The 20,362-nt window shown below is 48.8% G+C and overlaps 1 protein-coding gene across 2 annotated transcripts in view; it reads left to right on the top strand.

Moving 5' to 3' along the window:
- LOC105567630 (putative transcription factor capicua) overlaps window positions 1–20,362 on the top strand; it is a 58,874-nt gene that overhangs the window by 4,566 nt on the left and 33,946 nt on the right. Inside the window, exon 1 of one of the 2 annotated variants that reach the window (XM_012022633.1) lies at window positions 18,176–18,838. The exons of the other annotated variant lie outside the window; for it this stretch is intronic. The gene's annotated coding sequence lies outside the window, so the exon portion shown is untranslated. Of the gene's footprint in view, window positions 1–18,175; window positions 18,839–20,362 lie in introns of those variants that run through there. 2 annotated transcript variants of the gene reach the window in all.

The following is a 20,362-nucleotide window of genomic DNA, read 5'->3' as shown; positions in this document are numbered from 1 at the left end:
CGAAACCGCACGCGTGACGTGACGTGACGTGACGTGACGTGGCTGCGTGCGTGCGTGCGAACTGTAAACTCGAAGTGCAAATGCGTCGGCCGCGCGAGTTACACGGGGTCTACTTGAAAATAGACATCGGGGCAGGAGGTAGACGACCGTCGGAATCGTTTTAATCAACCGGCGACGTAAATACTCGCGGATCGTTATCCGTCTCCGCGGCCGCGTTTCGCGGTTCGCCTCGTGTCGCCGCCCAGCTTTAACGTTGCCCGCTAATTGCGCGTAAACGCCGCGGATTAGATTTACTTTGAGACTTTCGCTTCTGGACCGCGCGCAGAGAGATTTCACCGCATTTTGGCTCCTGCGAGCCGCGCGGGCAAACTGATTTTGAACGTCTCGATTTAGCTTCTCTCTCTCTCTCCCTCTCTCCCTCTCTCTCCCGCAAAGGGGTCGCGCTTTAACGTTAACAATTCAATTTTCATTCCTTAATCGAAGTCTGCAATCATGCGTAGATTAAGAAGCGATTAATCGCGATGCTTGCGGGGAATCAAGACTCCCGAGCCGTCACTTTAAATATTTGACACGTCTTATTTTCGATCGGATTATATAAGAGAATTATACTATACGATCGCGCTAATAACTTAATCACATCCCAACGTTTCTCGCTATAATAGCGTTTAGTGGATTAGAAGAATATGAGAGATCGATTATCCTTGTTATCGAGAGGACTCGTAGTACGGCGAGGAATCGAGCCGTCTATTTGCGAATATCTATACAATATGCACCGCCGTCTATCCGCGCGAGCGCGAGCTGCGCACGTGTGCGACCCCCGTAGAAACCTGTTTCTCCGTGACAAGTTATTTGGATCGCGGACGATCCTCGTCGCAGGTTTAATTTCTGCACCGAGCATGCCGGCGCATGCGTCACGACACAGCTCCTCTCCTATTCTCACCGAATAATTTACGGCACGTGAGCTCCACGGGATCGAACGCGTTTATGAGAGCCCGGCCCCGGCATCGCGGATGAATCAGAGGGAGAGAGAGAGAGAGAGAGGAAAGGGAGAGAGACGGAGAAAGGGTGACGTGCGCGGAGTGTGCGCCGGGCACCGATAGTCAAGCCCGTACTCTTTACGCTAAACGTCATCGGTTCCAAGTATCACCAAGCATGTATGTCGTATATAAATAAAGATTTACGGTCAGGTGGTTGCTAAGAATGTATCAGAAAGGATTCTTACTCTTGCTAGGGCCGGTTTCACAAACATGTTAACTGCTAACCGAAGGTCAATTGATTCTCTGGCTCTTCTTAAATAATAAGATGGGGGGAAAAGATAGGGAGTCGACTGAACCCTAGTTAACAGTTAACCGATGTTTGTGAAACTGGCCCTTATTCGTTCGTTTCGTACAGTCTGTGTATCATTTGTATCGTATATGACGATTTGCGTCAGTACGCATTTGTTGTTTTGTTTTACGTACATGCGTACGTGATAAACGTATAACAACCGCATAACAAACACGGAAATTCTGCGTGAGATGAAGAAAGATGAAGAGGTTCTCACTATGACAAAATGTAGGAAACTACAATATCTGGGACATGTTACGAGGAATGAAAGCAGATTTCGATTACTGCAAAATATAGAGAAGGGTGTTGGGAAAAAGAGATGTGGGGAGGGGAAGAATGTCATGGTTAAAAAATCTCGGAACATGGTTCGCGGTGAACACTACACAACTATTTCGAGCAGCCGCAAATGAGGTCGCGATAGCCATGACGATTGCCAACATCCGAAACGGATAGAAACTAAAAGGAGAAGAATACGCGATGAAAGTATACTTTTTGGAATATATCTTATCAAAAATATATAATCAAGAGAGTGTAACAGACTCCGCTAATAATATCAAAAAGAGAACCATGGTGTAAAGGTACAAGGTGAAGCAATCTGGTGGATGCGCAGTGTCAACCGATCAGAAGTGGCCCAAACTCGCCAATTGACCAATCAGAAATTTGCCCCGAATATTGGTTACATGCGCAATGCTTCCTTGTATCTTGCACCTTGTATCTTCACACCATGAAGAGAACAACGAAGCAGGCAATAGGAGTCAACGCAAGACGTTGTGCGTGTGTGTGTGTGAAATACGAGGTGGAAACCGCTGACCAAAATCTTGTACACCAATGCCCACTAATGCCCAGCGGGGGCATTATCTTATTTTATCTTATTTTATCTTTATGATGCCCCGGCAAGGCCTAATACCCAAACTAATGTCCAAAAAATGTCTAGTAATGCCGCAAATATGTACACCACAATGCCCTCAGCGGTTTCCCCCTCGGTGAAATATATGTATACGGTTTAATACATCGAGGTATAAATTGTTAAAAAAGTCCTGCGTTTCGATCACACAAAAGTAAAAATATTTCATTTCGCCGTTGCTTCACAAGCACCGCTAACAATTATAATGTTCTTGCGACGAATCCTTTTTTCCACGCGTTCAGCCCATTTGTATTCTTGTGCACGCGGAAATTACGTGGCGAACGATATCGAGAGACCGAAGGAAGAGTCGCGAGGGGACGAGATGACGATCCCATTTGGATGCGCGATAAATTACGTGCGTGTATCGCCCTTATGTGGAGCGTTTCGCAAATGCGAATCGCGTAAGCGCATGGGATCTTGATTCATCGGCGAACAAAAGAACTTTCGCTGCGCACGGGTCACCGGTGCAGCACGCACGAGCGACGAACTAGGTGGCTATCTCTCCGCGTGCGATAAAACCGACGACGTTGACGCATCGAGACGCAGGGGAGGGTTGTATCGTCTTCCGCAGAATCTCCGCGAGATCGAACCGAATCTGCGAGCGGGACCGCGTCGCTGGTTCCGATATTGGCCCCGAGCACTCGAGACGTCTCTCTCGCGTTTCTCGGAAAAGCATTATACCTGTAGTCCCGAGCTAAAACAATCAACGTCACTTTGCGCTTTGGAGATAAACGAGCGAATGTTCTACACCTGAATACCTGACACTTGTAGGTGACACGATAAAGCGAAGAATTGATTAAACTTAAATGGAGAGTCTTTAAATCGAAAGCGTCTCGCCGGGGATAGTTTGTTTAATGTGTAATTTACACGTGCACGTTACAATTCTTTTACTACTCGCACTTATAGGTTGTAAAAAACTTATCCTTTTCCCTAAAATTGTCTCCTCGACAAATTGCCAGTCTTTCACACCTCTAATGTTTACGGAGGGGGGGGGTCTCCAATTGTATTTATCTGCTTATTTATTTAACTTTATTGGGCACGTAAAATCTTGGTCGAAACGTCGCTCTGTATTTTTTCATTTTATTTTTTACACACATACCAGTTATGGTCGACTAAACTTATTTATTGTCGTTTATTGCACACGTTTCAGTAGCCAATTCATATAAGTTTATTAAACATTCAATGTACCCAGTTGCATCATTCTTTCATACAAACGTAAAATGTTGATTACGTGCTGGAGACTAAAGATTTTTGAATAATGTAAGTAGCTGTAAGATGCTATTTTAACGTATAGGTAACGAAACCTTTCGGTCGATGCTAAAATGAGTAAGTTAAATAAATTGAGACGATACTTTTCATTGTGATTAATATCTTCTCTTGCCTTTTCGGAAATTTGGTTGAACTTACAAATCTACTATGGTACGTTAATAAACGTTCAATATTTTTAGCACTCGCACTTGTAAGTTGTAAAAAACTTTTTCTTTTTCTTAAAATTGTCCGCTCCACAAATTGCCAGTCTTTCGCATCTCTAATCTTTACGAGACTGAAGGGGCACGTGAAACGTGTAACGTTATGCCCTTCAAAGCCGTTTTTCACGTCCGTGTTCTTAATGATCGGCTTGAGAAACGTCAGAAAGAGAATTAAACGGGAATTGTCAAGCGGTCGCAGCCCGTCTTCTTCGTTTCGTATTCGCGGATTGATTCGCGTTGCCCACATCTTCGTTCGGAATAAAGCGGAGAAGAGCTCTCTCTCTCTCTCTCTCTCTTTTTCTCCTTCTTTAGGCCACGGGGTGCCGGGGTCCTTCTTATTTGACGGCTCGTCCGATCCTGGTGAAATCTGTTGCTAACCGGGCGGGCGGCGACGCTCACAAAGGCCACGAGGAAGCGCGTCGAGACGCCCGCGAACACGCAACCGCCGTGGCTTGCGCACACATGCACACGTGCGTGCGCGCAAGCGCGTTCACACACACGCACGTGCGCGCGTACGCTGCGCGGGGCGTCGCGAGCGCACGGCAGGTACGTGTAATCGCAAGATTGCAGCCGAGCACTCTTTTAATAGACGACAGACTAGGCTTATAGACGCGCGCTAGACGTCGTCCACGGTCAATGCTTGGCACATGCCGTGCGTACGCGACACATTGAATGAAATATTTTCAGAGATACGGGCGCGTATGTCCGCCTCGCGTCGTGCCGCATCAGGTACGCGAATATCGTCAAGGCGCGTCCGCGCCCGCGGAGCTGGCAAGGACGAACGATCACGAGCGAACGTTGACGAGCGCGCGTGTGACGAATGCAACGAGCGCTCCTTCCTTTGACCGCGCCGGCGAGATAGGAACCGTATGTTCGTTGACGCGAATTTGGACTCGTTTGTATTCGCGACGTTGCCCACATTCATTGAAGTTGGTCGTTTTATTCGCGCCCGTTCTCTCTCTCTCTCTCTCTCTCTCTCTCTCTCTCTCTCTCTCGCGGGCGCGCGCGCGCGCGCTCCCTCGCTTGGTCCGGATCTGTTCTTCAGGACGAAAAGACTTGGCTAGTAAAACAAGATCTGCATTGATATCGACTTGGACTTTGCGTGGACGTTTGTCCACGAAATAATTTACATAATGTTTCCATTGTCTATAATTATAGTATCAGTTACGGGTGAATTGGCAGAATAAAATGAAATAATCTGTTTCTTTTTATAATCTTGCCCGAGGGCAATATAATTCATAAACTGGCTTGATCGCTAACTCGCGTTGTATTTGTGTAAAATTGGCGGAGTCGAAATGCGAAATTGCAGTGTGCAATCTTCGTTATTTTTTTTATTTATTACGATTTCGCGTTACAAATTTATACAATTTTTCGCCGCGACTGGACGTGACTCGCAGTCCGGCTGGATTCTCGCATTACGAAGTTAGATATCGGCAAAAAAAATCTTGGAATGCGACGCCGAGCGCGGATTTGTGCCAAACTTTTAATGTACGTGCCCGAAAGACCTCGCGGTGTTTTCTGTTTCTTTATTTTCCCGTGTAATTGCGCTGCCGTGATTTTTGCATTTGCACGACAATATTCTTATCAATGGATGATTTGCGAGGGGAGCGGAAATTCCGTAGTAGGTAGTCATAACTCGTTGCTATACCTACGTCTTTATGACTCACGTTCTATTACTATTCCTGAAAAAAAATTACGATTGAACGTTAGCCGTACTCGCGTGTGTTTAAATGACGTGTCAATAATCGAGTGCTTATACGTCAGCGAATGCGATTGCGCTGTATAATTACGTTTTTCAGTCGCGCGCGCATCGTATAATTATACATTGAAATTTGTTTAAATCGCGATCGGTTTTCGGTCAAACACTTTTGAATAGACGGCCGTGCGTTATCGCGAAACGAGCTTTCACCGCGCACGATCTATTATTTCAAGTGAAATGTCACACTTAAAAATACCTTTTACTCCGGTGTCGGAATATCGTTTAATCTTGTCCAATGCTTTCGCTGGGGACATGATTTTTTCAAGTCGTCGAGTTGAGCGACGACAGGTTTTTCGGTCTGCAGCCGTAAACCGGTGATACGTCCATAATCAATTTTGCGACCGCGCGGGAAGGTGTCAACGAAAACAGCGCATAATTGTGACAGTGACGACGCCGCGTGACTGCGACTTTCTGGTATATAAATAAAACAAATGCTTGAAAACTGAATAACTTTTAATTATTAAATGACCGGGATGATTACCTCGTCACTTAAAAGAGTTCGATCGAAATGTAAAGGCGCATTCGAAGTGAACATTATTGTCGGAGTGACCTAAATTACGACTATACCTGCCACACTTCTGCCGCGAGCTTCGCCGGTATATTTTTAGGTAAAAATAATCAAGAAAAATATTCTACGATCGCAAAAGTGGTACAATCCTCTTCTTCAAATCCCGAATTTCTGTGACAAGCGGTGTCCTTTTCCGTGACAAACGATAATTCGGAAACACAGATGCGTCGATTAGTGAAAAAAGCGTTAAACGGCTTCTGATGAACCATCGTGGTTCAGAGATGAAGAGCACAGCGATTGACGAGCGTTTAAAATGGCTTGTTTCATTCAGTTCGTAGGACACGTCGCCGTTTGTAGATTCTCATACACCGAGATTGTATTGCGAAATATACACGGACCTCCGTTGTCCGAGCCTTCGTTATTCGAGGATTTTCCCAAGGGGGTGACCACTAGCTAAAATGTTGTCCCACCGATCACATGATTTCATTCGATTTCATCTGATTACGAATAATCTCATCTAATTGCAAATAATTTACTCTTGTACGCACGTTTGAAATTATGTGACGTTGTTAAACCTCAAAGAGCTGTTAGATTTGCTCAAAATATATTTTTCTTATTTTACTAACAAGTATTTGCTTGTAGAGGTAATTTCAGTTAAGATTGCAGTACTAAACGTGGTCTTAATGAAAAGTAATTTTGTATTTGTACTTACCGTTTATTGTTCCAAATTTGCGCGCGAAGGTGTGTCAACGTTTCAACTCGCTGTTGTTCGAACAGCAACTATACTTCAGTCTTTTTATGAAAAGAATACGCGCTTATAGGTGTGAACTTTGATATACATTTGGATATTCACTAAAAGAAGTAATTTTGGGGGGGAAAATAAACACAGGCTGAGAAAATGTTCAAGTTTAATGTTCATTGTCTAACAAGTAAAGGAACTTGAAAGTTAAGACAAAACGATTACACGGGGATTTCGTAAGGATTTCATCATGATTTCGGAGACACTGTCCCACGATTATGCCCTTGCCATCACGACTGTAACCCAAACGCGAAAGACGCGCGCAGACTCTTCGCAATGTTTTCCCTTACGTACGAGGTAGGAATATTTCGCGCAGTATTTACCAAAGACGAACATAAGCGTTCGCCCCTTCGCCTCAAAGCTCGCTCACTCGCGCACAGTTCGCGCTGTGGCGAGCGGTGAAAATAGTTTTTCCCTCGGCGTTGTACTTACGCCTCGAACGTCATACTACACGCTTCGATCACGCGTTTCAATTGAGGTGCGCCGCCCATATATATATATATATCCTCTCCTCCCCCCTCGATGGATGATTAAACAAATGGCATTACGCTGTGCTGGCCGTTCCTTCGAAAAAGCCCCTCCGTTACGGCACGAGTCCACGCGTGTAGTTTTTACGCGAGAAAAATGGCGTATTACTTAATTAACATAGTGATACTCGGTTGAAAATAATATTCGTTAACGTCTCGATCGCGCGACAGTTTACCCACGGGACCCTTTCACCTTCGTTCAAAGAAGTCTCGGAGCAAAACTGTTGGCGAACGTACGGGAAGAGTCACTTAAAATCGTGGGACAACACGGCATTTCGAAGAACTTTAAGAGTAAAATTTCAAAAGACTCAAAGTTCTTCGAAATGCCGCGTTGTCCCACGATTGCGAGATTTTCGGGGTAAATTTTGAAAGAAAATTCCCTCCGCGTGTAAATATAAAAAGGAACGGATGACTTTATCATAAAATACTTGATTTCGGGTAAAGTGACTTTTATGTAAAAGACCCCGAGTCGAAATCTTGGCCCTATGTTGAACCTTTAATTCTATTACATAGTAGGACCTAAGACAGTAAAAGAGGTCGAACTGCAAGTACAAAAATTACTCGTACTTTAAAGCTGATAGTGTCGGAAACTTCTACTGTTGCCAATTTAGCATTAAAGTGGGTTCTTTTAAGTAGGAGCTAAAGTAAATTTTTAGAATAAAAGATTCAAGGGAGGAGTAAAAAAATATGTCATCAAAGTAGGTTATTGCTAGTCTATGTAGGTGTATAGATCAGCTAAGTAGGTGTAAATTATCCTTAAAAGTGTCAAAATAGTACCAAAATTTCGACCCGGGACGCTGTTGCGATGTGATGTTGCGCAGCGATCTCATTTTTTTGTTTAGTTGCTTCTAACGTGTCCATCAGTTTCAATAACGTGGTGTTCATTCTCGTTGGAAGCAAACAACCGGCGACAGCTCGGCCTCGTAAAAATCCTCGCGATATTCGTTACTTTCGCTCCGCGTTTAGTTACCCTCATCGTGTCGATCCCAGTTTCCTGCGCTCGCCCGCGCCGAGCAATTCTGGCAAGCGATCGGAGGAGGCGAAACGAACGCGCAGTAAAACGCGAGGAGCAAAGTCTTTGCCAGCCCGCGGTTGAAATTTCTTAATTTAAAATGTACGCTTGGAGCACTGGTCGAGTTGGGATTTAATGGACCCCACCGTGAGATTCTAGAGCTAATGAAGCCGATTTTGAACGCGCGCACGTCTATGGTCGTGGCCGCGTGTCGTACGCTACTTCTGAGGCAGCCTTCGAAATCGCGTTATAACTTTCATTGTTGGCACAAAAATCGAATCCTCTCCGTGTTTACATATCCTCGTGTACAACAGCGAAGGTTGAGGGATCTAGAGGACGGGTCTTTGACCCGAGACTCGACTTGACACAAGGTGAACGACCCGCTGTATCTTTATTAATTTGGAGAACTTCTGATACGCGACTCTCCGCGAGAATGTTTATTAAGATGCTGAATTTCTCCAAGAGAGAGAGAGAGAGAGAGAGAGAGAGAGGGAGGGACACACGTTGTTTCGGACCGGCGTCCAAATGCAGGTCTCCCTTTAATATTCTCAAGTATCATTTCGCCAACGTGCACAAAGTGTTCTCGTGCACTCAGTTTTGGCATCTCGGGATACACTCGTAAACGCCTCGAAGCCCCCACGGCACGGGAGACGCGCGGGAATTACGACGCGGGTACGAGCGGAGGGGAGATACGCGGATGACGCAAGTGTGTACGGCGACTTCCGATTAATTCCGCGTCGGTTGTAATAATAGCGTTGCGAGATGGGGTGGTGATACCGCTGCCGGGCAGTCTGGGCTTACGCGCGACTGATTACGGGCCGCGGCGACGAGGTGATCCATCGCGATCCACTGACGTCCGCCGATCGTCCCCGCTTGGCGATCACGATTCCGCTACCGTCGAGATACCTTCTCGAGTGGTACTTTTATCCATAGACCTATATACAGTTGAGCTCTCCCCCTCTCTCTCTCTCTATATCTTACGACCGACGCCTCCTACGGATGGTGCAGTCTAGTATATAAAGCCAACGGTACACGATACTATTTTTCCTACCGCTTTGCTCACGAGAGCCAATCGGGATTTGGCCTCAAGTCACGTAATCTAGAGCCAACGACACACGATACTATTTTTCCTACTGGATTACTTACGAGAGTCAATCAGGCTTCAGCGTTGAGTCACCTGATCGAGAACTCTGTATCCTGATTGGCTCTCGTGAGCAATTCAGTAGGAAAAATAGTGTCGTATGCCGTTGGCTTTAGTCTATGCTTTTATCGCTGTGTCTCTTTCTCTGTCATAGAACGCGCGTAGATTACGGTGTAAAACTGCGCGCTCCTCGTTAACGGCGGGACCTTCGTTAATGACGATTACGATTTCAGTTTTAACAGAGTCCCGCGGGATCGCGTTGTTGGCCGGGACAGCGCGTATAACGCGAGACGGTGGAAATGAGGTCGCGTCAAAGGACCCTGACACGAGACGTCGTCCTCCTCGCGGTATCGAGATAAACGCGAGCGTAATCGCGCGAAGCGGCGCGTCTTTGCCGCCGTTTAAGATAAGTTAACGGAGCCGCGTGAGGCCTCCGCCATAAACACCACTCGAAAAGACAGCGACTGTAAACACCGGCTGTTGTCAGTTCTCTCTCTCTCTTTCTTTTTCGATCTCGTTTTTCCACGTTTGTCATCGCGGCACATGAGCGTGTTAGTTTAAAGTGGCAATCGGGAATGTCCGTTGCCGTTAGCGACATATTTGCCTGTGCGACGCATTGTCCTCTCTCTCTCCGTTTCTCGGCTCCTAGAAAAGAGATCTTGGGTGCTTTCCAGCGAGAAACATAAAGATTGACGCAGTGTAACGCAGAGAATTTCGTCGTTGTTGAGTAATGGCAAACAACAAAGGTAAAACGATTCACTGTTTTGCACAGTGTCTCGCCTGTGTACGTTCCTTAACAGATCTGAAAATTGTTCAAGTTCGAAATAAACGCCAGGGCGGATTCGCTGGGTTCGATCCGGATAAGATTTCAGCCTCGAAGCGAATCCTACAATTTTTGGACCAAGTGAGCTCATAATTTCTTCAACGTTTATTTAATTACTATGACGTCCGTATTTAAAACGGGACTTATTGATTGCGAGCGCAATATCTTAAGCCAAACGGCACACGAAACTATTTTCCCTACGGGATTGCTCGCGCGAGCCAATCGGGATTTAGCCTTGAGTCACCTGACCCAAAGCTCCGCGTCCCTTATTCGCTCTCGTAAGAAGTCCAGTAGGAAAAGTAGCGTCGTGTGCCGTTGGCGTTACAAGCAAAAGAGACGTACACCAAAAGTATAAAATTCTATTTTTACAGGGTACGTTATTTTTCCACAATTTTCCAAGCAAATTATTCATCGCGATCGCGTTACATATTTAAAGTGGCTCTCGCTCAGCAAAGATAATATTCGACACGGTATTCCTTGCGATCGGTTTCTCGTCAATAACAGTGGGTGCTTCTAAACACGGTAGCGTTAATCATTGACGTCGATTTAATCACACGCGACGGTATTTTGGCCGCGGCAGATAATCACGTTTAAAAATTGTAACAACCAGCCACGTGTCTCCCTTCCCTCCCCTTCGCCCCGGAATATAACAGCGCTTACAACTCGTAAATATTAATTTCACTCTGACAGATGACTGAAAATATCGAATTTATTTATTCCGTCCCATAATTTAAAACTTTTTTATTCCCCGCGCGTCTCTCTCTCTCTCTCTCTCTCCGCAATATTCATTTATCTATCGTTCCGTGTCCAATGGAAAAAAAAACCGATGCTACCAGCGGCGATTGCGCTGCATCGCCACGCGTCGTTCAATCCGATTCTCTCTTCTCTCTCTCTCCCTCCCTCTCTCTCCCCCCTCTCTCTCTCTTTCCCTCCCCTCTCCTTCTGTCGTTTGCTTTGTCTCCCGCTATTTGCGACTTTTCATTCATCCGTCGCTGTTGCAACAACAGCGACAAGCGCTCCGACTGTTACGCGCTGCGAGCGTCGGCGGCTCCTTATAACGATCCACCGATACGCGGCGGCGACTTCGGAATCCTTTTGCGACCCGCGGCCACGACTGGTTACTCGTGCGACTTAAATAGCGATCGATACGCGCGCGCCCGCGGTGTGCAACGAGCAATGCAAGAGGAGAGGAGAGGAAAAAAAAAGGAAGAGGGAGCCGAAGGGGAAGGAACCGGCACGTCATGGACGCTCGTAATCGTCCTACGCACGCATGTATACGGAATAAGCGCGCGATGTTATATAATTTACTATTGGCCGCTCGCGCGCTCCCATCTCGTAATCTTCGGCTAAGCCGATCGATGACTCCGCAAGCCGTCTCGATTCCGCTCCCGATAGATCCCGCGGGAGGTACGACAATCGCGCGAATAACTCCGGGCGGTAATCGACTTCCGACGTAATTTCCAAGGACGGGGGCCCGGCCTCTGAAATCTGCAAGTTAACGTTGGGATCCGTGGCTGCGATCGCGCGAGAAACAGATGGTCGTTTGCGCTGCGAAAATATACGTAAAATTACGCCGCGAGCGAACGTCGTCTACGAGAGTGCATAATTTTATTTCAGATCGGAAAACCGTACACGTGACAAAATCATACATTTGAGGAAAACGAAAAACTGACTTTATAAGCGTAGCGTTTTGAATTTTTCAGTTTTTATGCCACTTTGCTCTAGGAGAGTCCGTTGCAATAAGTTTTCATTCGAAAAAGGGTTTTCTAAACATCTCAATTTTACTGCTCCGAGAAAGCGAGAGAGAAAGAGAGAGACCCTTGGAACAAGTTTTCGTTAAAAAGAAGTTCTTTAAACATCTTGGTTTTACGCTAGTCACGCGTAGTTACGCTTTGGTTTCACGCTACACTCATTCTCGTTAAAAACCACGTGTGACTTCGCACCCGTTCGTCTGTAATTTAATACGCTCTCCTTGCAGTGCATATTCCTGCAGTAATTCTCATGTAAACTCGTGTCTCTCCAGTAAGGATAAGGGTTAAAAGGCCGCGCGCTATTTGCGGACGATCTCTCTCGCACGTTCTCGTGGTGTCGTAAGAACGATTTGCGGCGCCTCGCGTCCCACCCCGTTATCCATCTTGCCCCAGTAAAGGTGAATCCAGACCAAGCACTGGGCAAGGACGAACGTTCGCGAACGAACGAACGAGCGAGCCTCCGTTCCCTCGACGCATCCCTCGGCGTGGGACGGAACGGAGTCGTCGGCGCTCGTTCGCGCTCGTTCGCGCTCGTTCCTCGATCTGAATCCACCTTAACGTGTCGAGGGGCCCGGGCGTATACGTATACACCTTCCCGGTGGCTGTGTAGAACGGGCTTGTCATATCGGTGGCGGCGACGGCGGTCGCGCGCAGCCGAGGCATGCGTGTGCAAATTATACGCGGACCAGTTGCGAGGGGAGAATGAATGTCTAGCGGGGTGCACGTGACCCGAGACCAGCCAATAGGCCGCGGCCCATTCAACAGCATCTCACCGAGCAGTGCCGTAGCGACGCTACAGCGCGGCGTCCCGACGTCGGCCTCTCTTTCTCTCTCTCTCTCCGGCTTGTCCTCCCCGATTAACCCTTTCGCTCTCCAAGGGACACGACTCGCGTCGTCCTGTCGAACGCTCCTTCCGAGTTTCTCTCGGATTTTTCTCTTACGTAATCTTCGACCGTCACTTCGGTCTCGGCGAATCGATCTTTAATCGGCCGTAAGTGCGTTCTCACGAGAGACTCGCTCCGTGCGCCCGTATAAACTGGGACGCGTTACAGAGTTGACAAATCGCTCGCGATTTCTCCCGTAATAATCTCGCGGAAGAGGAGGATGCACTCCTCGAGCGGGTCTGGCGCAATCGCGCCGTTCTAATGTTTATCCACTACTTCAGTATGTGTTTGCGTTTCGATACCGTCGGTGAGTATCGGCGCGCGATAATTCTCGGAGCGACGTCGAAAATTCCGAGAATCCGCGTGACAATACGCGCGCATTGTTGTGCCTCGGCACACACGGGGCTAGTTGGTTACATACGCGCGTACGTGTGTGCAACGTACTCTCTTTCTCTCTCTCTCTCTCTCTCTCCGCTTGTTCGCCTTTTCCGCTTCTTATTCCGTGCACGCACGCGTGTGTACGCCCGCAGGGTCGCACGCGGCCTCGACCAATATCGGGCAAAAAGGAGAAGAGAAGAGAATTTGCAAATTGTCCTCTGCGAGACGCGGTATTCTTTCCCTCGATTTTTAAACGGATTACATAGAAGCAGCGTTAGTCAACTGATCGCGAAGTAAAGTCGTAAGTGAAAGGATAATCAACTTGGACCATTATAGATCACATTTCTCTCTAATTGTGATTCTCGAAATTATTCAGTTGTACATTCCATTCTAATTGTCGCGTGGCTTATCATCTTCCGTTGATCTAAATAATGTTCTTCACGCGAGAGCTTCTCCCTGGGTTCTCCGTTGTGATACAATTGTTACAATCTCTTTTTATTCCATCGGAATTATTTAATTATGTATTTTAGTTTAGCTGCCGCGTATCTTTATCTCATTAGAATGAGCTCGAGCTCGTATTTGCAAAGCGAAATGGATAGGTCGTGGCACAATAAACGAGCAAATAAGGATATCACGTATATACACTGAGAAAAAGAGCGCTGTTGATATGACTAAATGTTTAGTTGGCAGTATTTCTTTAGTCGAAATGCTTTTAAGTTGAACGTACGTCATTTATCGAAACATATATATTTCTTCGAATTAACAAATAGTTTTTGTGAATTAACAAATATTTCCCCGACCACCCGTGACCGCAGCGCATTTCTTTATTCAACTTTTTTTTTCTCAGTGTAACACGATTTATTATAATTCAATGCAGGGCTGGGAAGTAACTCGTTACTTGAAGTTACGGTAACTTTTTTTGGTAACTTTAACTTAACTTCGTTACTTTCTCCCCGTCTGCAGCTGTAACTTAACTCGGTTACATTTTTTCGATAACTAGTAACTAATCTAATAGTTACTTAACATATATTTTAAACCTCCACAGATCGCATTAGGCCTCGCATTTGCACATAAACGCCGTTATCGACACTTTACAATTCAAATGCAGATTTGATATTTTTATTTTCATTGTAAGAAAGTAACTATTCGTTACTGTTGAGTAACTGCAATTGTAACGCGTTACTTTCTCTCTGTCTGTAACTGTAACTTAATTCGGTTACATTTTTTTCGATAACTAGTAACTAATCTAATAGTTACTCAACACATATTTTAAACCGCCGCAGATCGCATTTGCCCTCGCATTTGCGCATAAACGCCTCAATCGACACTTAACAATTCAAATGCGGATTTGATATTTTTATTTTCATCGCAAGAAAGTAACTGCAAAGTAACTGCAATGGTAACGCGTTACTTTTATGAATTGGTGACTTGTAATCGTAACTAGATGTTTTCATGAAGTAACTTTCCAACCCTGACTTAACGAAAAGAAATTGACAGATCGTCTCGAACCGCAGAGTCGTCGCTAGCTAAGAAGTAATATAAGAAGAGAGCCCCCGAAGACTAATATTTATTTCACTTTTATTTATTTGTCTTAATGCTTGCCTTGCGGATGGCTCTAGGCTTCACGTTTTGTAACACAGATACGTGTCGTCGGCGTACGTAATATTATTAACTAATGACTAATATGCTGAACGGAAATAGACGACGGGGGGGAAACTGAACTAGTCCCAGCCGGATGAAAGTATAAAACGCGCGAAAAGCGAGGATGAAAACGAGTCGCGACAAGTCCGACAACTCCTTATCTCGGCGCTCCATTTTTGTTCACGTTGCTCACGTTGCTCACGTTTCTAAACAACAGTATCCCCGGGATAAGTTACCGCATTATTACGTATCACTTTTCCCGGTATACGTTCTTTATCGTGAAATTAATTCTCTCGGTGCGCCCGTTGTCGCATCTGTTACGGCGCTCTATCTGCTCTCGCGTGTGACGACCGCCCCTGCTTGGCTATGCAGATAGCGAGCGCGTGTACGCATGCAAGTGTGCGTGATGCGCACGAGTCTCGTCCCGAGCGTTTACGCGCGGCGTACGAGAGGCCACTGTTACGCCAGATGTGTCTACTTGGTCTACGAGCCTCTCGGCTCGTCGATCTTCGCGTCGCGGCCGCCGCGACACTTGACAAAGTGCGAAAAGATTCCTCCCTACGACGGCGCGCTCGGGGAGAGACCTCCGGGGCCTTCCGCGGTAACCGAGCGACGACGGCCTGCGTTTTCCGCTTCCTAAAAAAGTTTCGGGTTGACCGAAACTTGCAGAGGAAACACGGCGGACCGAGGAGAAACAGATAACGGTGTTTCGACGACGAACGAGAGCCGCGTTCGCGTGATTTATGAATTTCTCGCCAAGAGCGTGATTTGCCAAGAAGGAGAAATATATCCTCTCGGCATTCGTGGAATAATAGGTGAACAAAGCTGTAACGTTTCTTTCGTGCAAAGGTCCCCGAGATCGTCAAGATAGGCGGCGCTGTTTTGAGAATGAAATTCTCTGCAAGAAACGCAGATAAGGGGAGAAGAGAAAAGGTAGCGCGGAAAAAGTTTCGAGTAGAATGCACTATTTTGGTGGTGTAAAAACGCAGCACCGCGCGGCGACAAAGCCGAAGTGAGGCACGAGGCCCGACAATGAGATTCAACGTTACAAAGAATTGAGGCGGAATGTCAAAGGTGGCTGATCCTGGTTGCGTGTAACGACAATAAGTCGGCAATAAGTAGGCGCGGGAGTGGATTTTCGATTTCTTATTCCTTTGACTACTCGGAAGCGACTCGAGGCACCGAAGTGGCATACGACCTCGCCTGGTGTACCATCGTGATTCATAGTCGTCGCGATCCAACTAGCAGTCGGTTGCCGATGCGAGGCTATCAGCTGTGTGTAATCAGCTCGCGAGGAGGAGAGGAGTGACAGGGAGAGAGAGAAAGAGGAGACGAGCAGAGACGGCGAGGAAAGATATGAGATTCATAATCGTCTCGCTAAAAATACATGCATAACGTAACGCAGTCTGCAGCAACTTGTCCGTTTCCTATCCGCTGTAATATCTATTATAATGTAATTACTGATGCAACGATGAATAAGTCAATCAACAGTAAATTACGTCACACTTCCCTGAAAATCTCGTCTCTACAACTAATTGATCAAGCGTACGCGCGTATCAGTCGGATAATTGTTTAGTTTCGCTTAATCTCGAAAGTTGCCCGATTAAGTTTCTTAATTGACGACTTAACGTTGCTGTTCACCTTGTTTATATTCGTATACGTTTTGCAGGGTGTACCCCAACATTTTGTTAATTAGTCGTAGCACTTTCCCGCACTCTTTGAGAATGTAGGAGTTAAGTATCCCGATAGTTGTATTCCGTGTGAAAATTCAAGCGGGACTCGTTTATCTCGCTCGAATTAATCGAGCGGGATTTCATTATCGTCTTCCGAGTGAAGCGTATCTTACCGAAAACTCCACGCTGTTCGCGCGTCGAGAAGTGTTGTTTTTCTCGATGCCTTTGCCGCGGAAGTATCATTTCCGTTTTCAATAAGGAATGTCGCCGCGTATACACCGCTACGCGTTAATAAGCTCTACGTCTATAGCCGTCGTTCAATATTGCAAGCTGCCACAAACATTGTTGAAGATTGATCTAAAGTTGACGACTTTCGGGTCAGTTTTCCCCGAGTTCTCGAAAACATTCTCGTTGTCGGAACTTTTAAGCGGATGGACTGCGTCCCTTTGGCCAGCGCCAAATAAGGCCGATTGAACTGGTGTCAAAAAGTCGAGGAAGTTAATCGACATTTACTCGTACGGCGATTGAAAGTTAATTTCTCTCCTGAAGAAGAAGCCGTAGAATCCCGGCGAGGAAGGGTCTGAGCCGCGCGGAAACAACAGCGTGCGCTATTTAAAAATTGAAAGGGGCAAATCCGATCCTCGCGGGATTAATCTCTCGAGTCTTCGAAATTGGAAGGATCGCCGTGCGATCCTTCCGCCGGTTACTCATCAGCGGCGAGGAGAGAACGAAGGAAAAAAAAAGAAAGAACGGGTTAGAAGCGCGGTAGCGAACTACGCTCCTGGGAAGGCTCGCAAGTCCGTGGCGACGGACCGCTGGTGGTCGGATGTGTGTGCGTAGGTGTGCACCGCTCCGGGTTAGAGGCTGTCGGGCGCGCGCACACGCATATACGGTACGGTCGCGCGTGTCGACGACGAGCCGCCGCGCCGTCGCTACTCGCGGCGTGGCGGAGCCGCTTAGCGCGCGCACAAGTGCATCCGTTCGTGTGAGCGCGCGCCCCGCGCCGCCCTGCGCCGCGGGGACCGTACGTGCGCGGAGGCGGACGCGTGCGCGCGGCCACACACGCACGCACGCACGCACGCACGTACGCACGCGGTCGAGAGATATGGCAACTGTCAGTGGGAGCGAGCGTGTCTCTCGCCTCTTCTCCTTCTCCGTCCCTCTCGGCCGTGTGTGCATACGCGCTCGCGCGTGTGTAAATACGTGAATGTAGGGGCCGTCGGAGTGAACGAGCGCGTCGTTTCGGCTCGTCCGAGTGACTCGGTGAAGCGTATGCGTGCACGTCCGCCGAGATACACGAGCGTAGAAGTGGAATCATAGGAGGAGGCAGCGGTCGGAAAAGGTGAAGGTGAAGGAGGAGGCGCAGGAAGAGGTGGGGGCGGAGGGGGAGCAGGCGCACAGCGGGGAGTCGCTGGTAGTGGTGGCTTGAACGTACGCTCTCTCTCTCTCTCTCTCTCTCTCTCTCTCTCGCTCGCTCTCTTCCTCCCTCCCTCTTACGCGTATACGTGTGTGCATGCGCGCGCGTGGTCGGCCGCCTCGGTTATACGACTCTGGCTCGTCGCAGGCGGTTCAGTTGAGCAATCGAATTGGAGAGTAACCGGTGCACGCGAGCGAGCGAGATTCATCGACAGCGGTACAGGCGAGGGGCGAGGGGGAGGGAGGCGCGGAGGAGTACCTGCGGGAATCGTCGCGACACGTTCTAAACGCGTACGCGGTGACGGCGATGTCAATAATTCGGTGCCGCCGGCTCGACCCTCGCTCGCGTCCCCGAGCAGCAGCAGCAGCAACAGCAGTAACAGCAGCAGCAGCGGCGACGACGTTGCCGTCGTCGTTGCCGTTGCCGTCGTCGTCGTCGCCGTTGTCTCGGTCGCGCTGCTCTCCCGGTCGGTAAAGACCAACCGCGGTAGCGGCGACCGTGCTTCGCGACGTGACGTGACGTGACGTGACGCGACGCGCGCTCCGCGGGGAGGGCCCCTCTCGCGAGGCCCCGTCGCGCCGAAAACGCGAGAGCGAGAAAGCTACGAGGGGTAGGTAGGTAGAAAAAAAAAGAGGAAAAGAAACCCGCGACTCCCCCGCCGGTGATACGCACGATCCCGTGCGACACTCCGTCCCCCGCGTTCATTCATCCGTCTCCCGTGCGCGTGTCGCGAGTGCGGGAGTGAAAACGCGGCTGGCGAGAAGCGGCCCCGAGCATCGTGGAGCCTAACAGTGTGTACGACGAAAACAGCGCGGCGCGGGGGCACGTACGTATTTCGCTGTGCGCGCACGGTATTTCACGCGAGTGCACGAGTGCACTCGGGATGCGCGGTGGTACCGCGCGTCGGTGGTGGTGGTGGGTGTGTGTGTGTGTGTTCGCAGTGCGCGCGCGCACGCCGCCTTCTCTCGCGCCCTCGACCTCGCGTGTGTATGCGCCGCGCGTACGAGCGAGCGCGTGTGTGTCGGTGCGCGACTCCCGGCGTGGTGTGCTACCCACACTGGACGGGAGGCGAGTGAGCGCGCGCCGTGGAGCAGTCGTCGGTCGCATGTTACGACGAGCGTCCACACTACCTGCCCTAGGAGTCGTACTATACGACGCCTATATCGCCACTCTCGTCTATTTATACGACGACCATATACACGCCTCGTACTCTCTTCCCCTGCTCCCCCCCCCCCGCTCGCTCGCTCGCTCCCCTTTCGCTCCTCTTCCTCCACTTTCGTTCCCTCCGCCGCCCCCCCTCCTCCTCCTCCGGCATGCATTAATTCCCTCCCCACCAAACGTCCCTCCGGTATATCGGCTCCTTTTCTTTTTCCCTCGCCCCTTCGTTCGCTACTTACCTCCCACCTCACGCACACACGCACGCACGCACGCACGCACGTACGCGCGCGTGCATGCGTGGATACGTACGTACACTCTCGTTCTCGCTCCTGCCCCTTTCCCCTTGGTGAGCACGTCTCTCTCTCTCTTTCTCGTTCACCTTTTCTACCTCTTCCTTCGTAACGACATCCGCGAACACGAGCCAGCGGAGTCCGAGCTGCCTCGAGTCGGTGACTCTCTCTCTTTCTCTCTTTCTTCCTCTTTCTCCACCTCATTCACTCGCTCGCACGCTCGCTCGTTCCTTGCCTCCGCTCTCTTCTCCGCTCTCCTCGTACTCTTACATACATGCGGAATGCGCCGCCAGGAATTCTCCCTCACAATGGATTTATTGTGTTAGTGAGAGCGGCTCGGACGCGCGCTGGCGAGAGGGCGAGAGCGAGAGCGGACGGACATACCAACGAGAGTGAGTGAGCGGAACGACGGAGGAACGCGCGCCCGCGCGCGTGTGTGTGTGTGCGCGCAAGAGGGAGAGAGAGAGACTTGACTCTGAGAGAGCGCCGTGCGACCGCCGCCGACTCGAGCGAGTCAAGATGGAGCTGCTAGACGCGTCGGGACCGCGCGAGTTCCACGGTTCCTCCGCAGATTCCAGCGACCGTCAGCCGACGTTCGTTCTCGTCGCGCCGCAATAATCTCTCTCTCTCTTTCGTTGCCTCTCTCGGAAACGAAAGCGCGCGACCGTGTAATTTTCCGACGGAACGATCCCGGTTCCTCTGTGCTGTCTTCGCGCCTAAGATCCACAGTGCCGTGGAACTCCGCGAAAGTGTGCGTGTGCGTGGTGTCGATCGGTGGTTTCTCGCTCGCGCGTGCGTGCGCGCGCGCGCGCTCGCCGCGAAACGATAGCCGCAATGTGACTCGAGTTAACAGTGCGCTCTTTATTTTTTTTCCCCCCCTCTGTCTCTCTCTCTCTCTCTCT

Source organism: Vollenhovia emeryi, unplaced genomic scaffold (assembly GCF_000949405.1).
Source record: "Vollenhovia emeryi isolate VEMERY1.0 unplaced genomic scaffold, V.emery_V1.0 DF939136.1, whole genome shotgun sequence".
NCBI lineage: Eukaryota > Metazoa > Arthropoda > Insecta > Hymenoptera > Formicidae > Vollenhovia > Vollenhovia emeryi.
The sequence above is the reverse complement of the archived record's forward strand: the minus strand, read 5'-3'. Positions and strand labels throughout refer to the sequence as shown.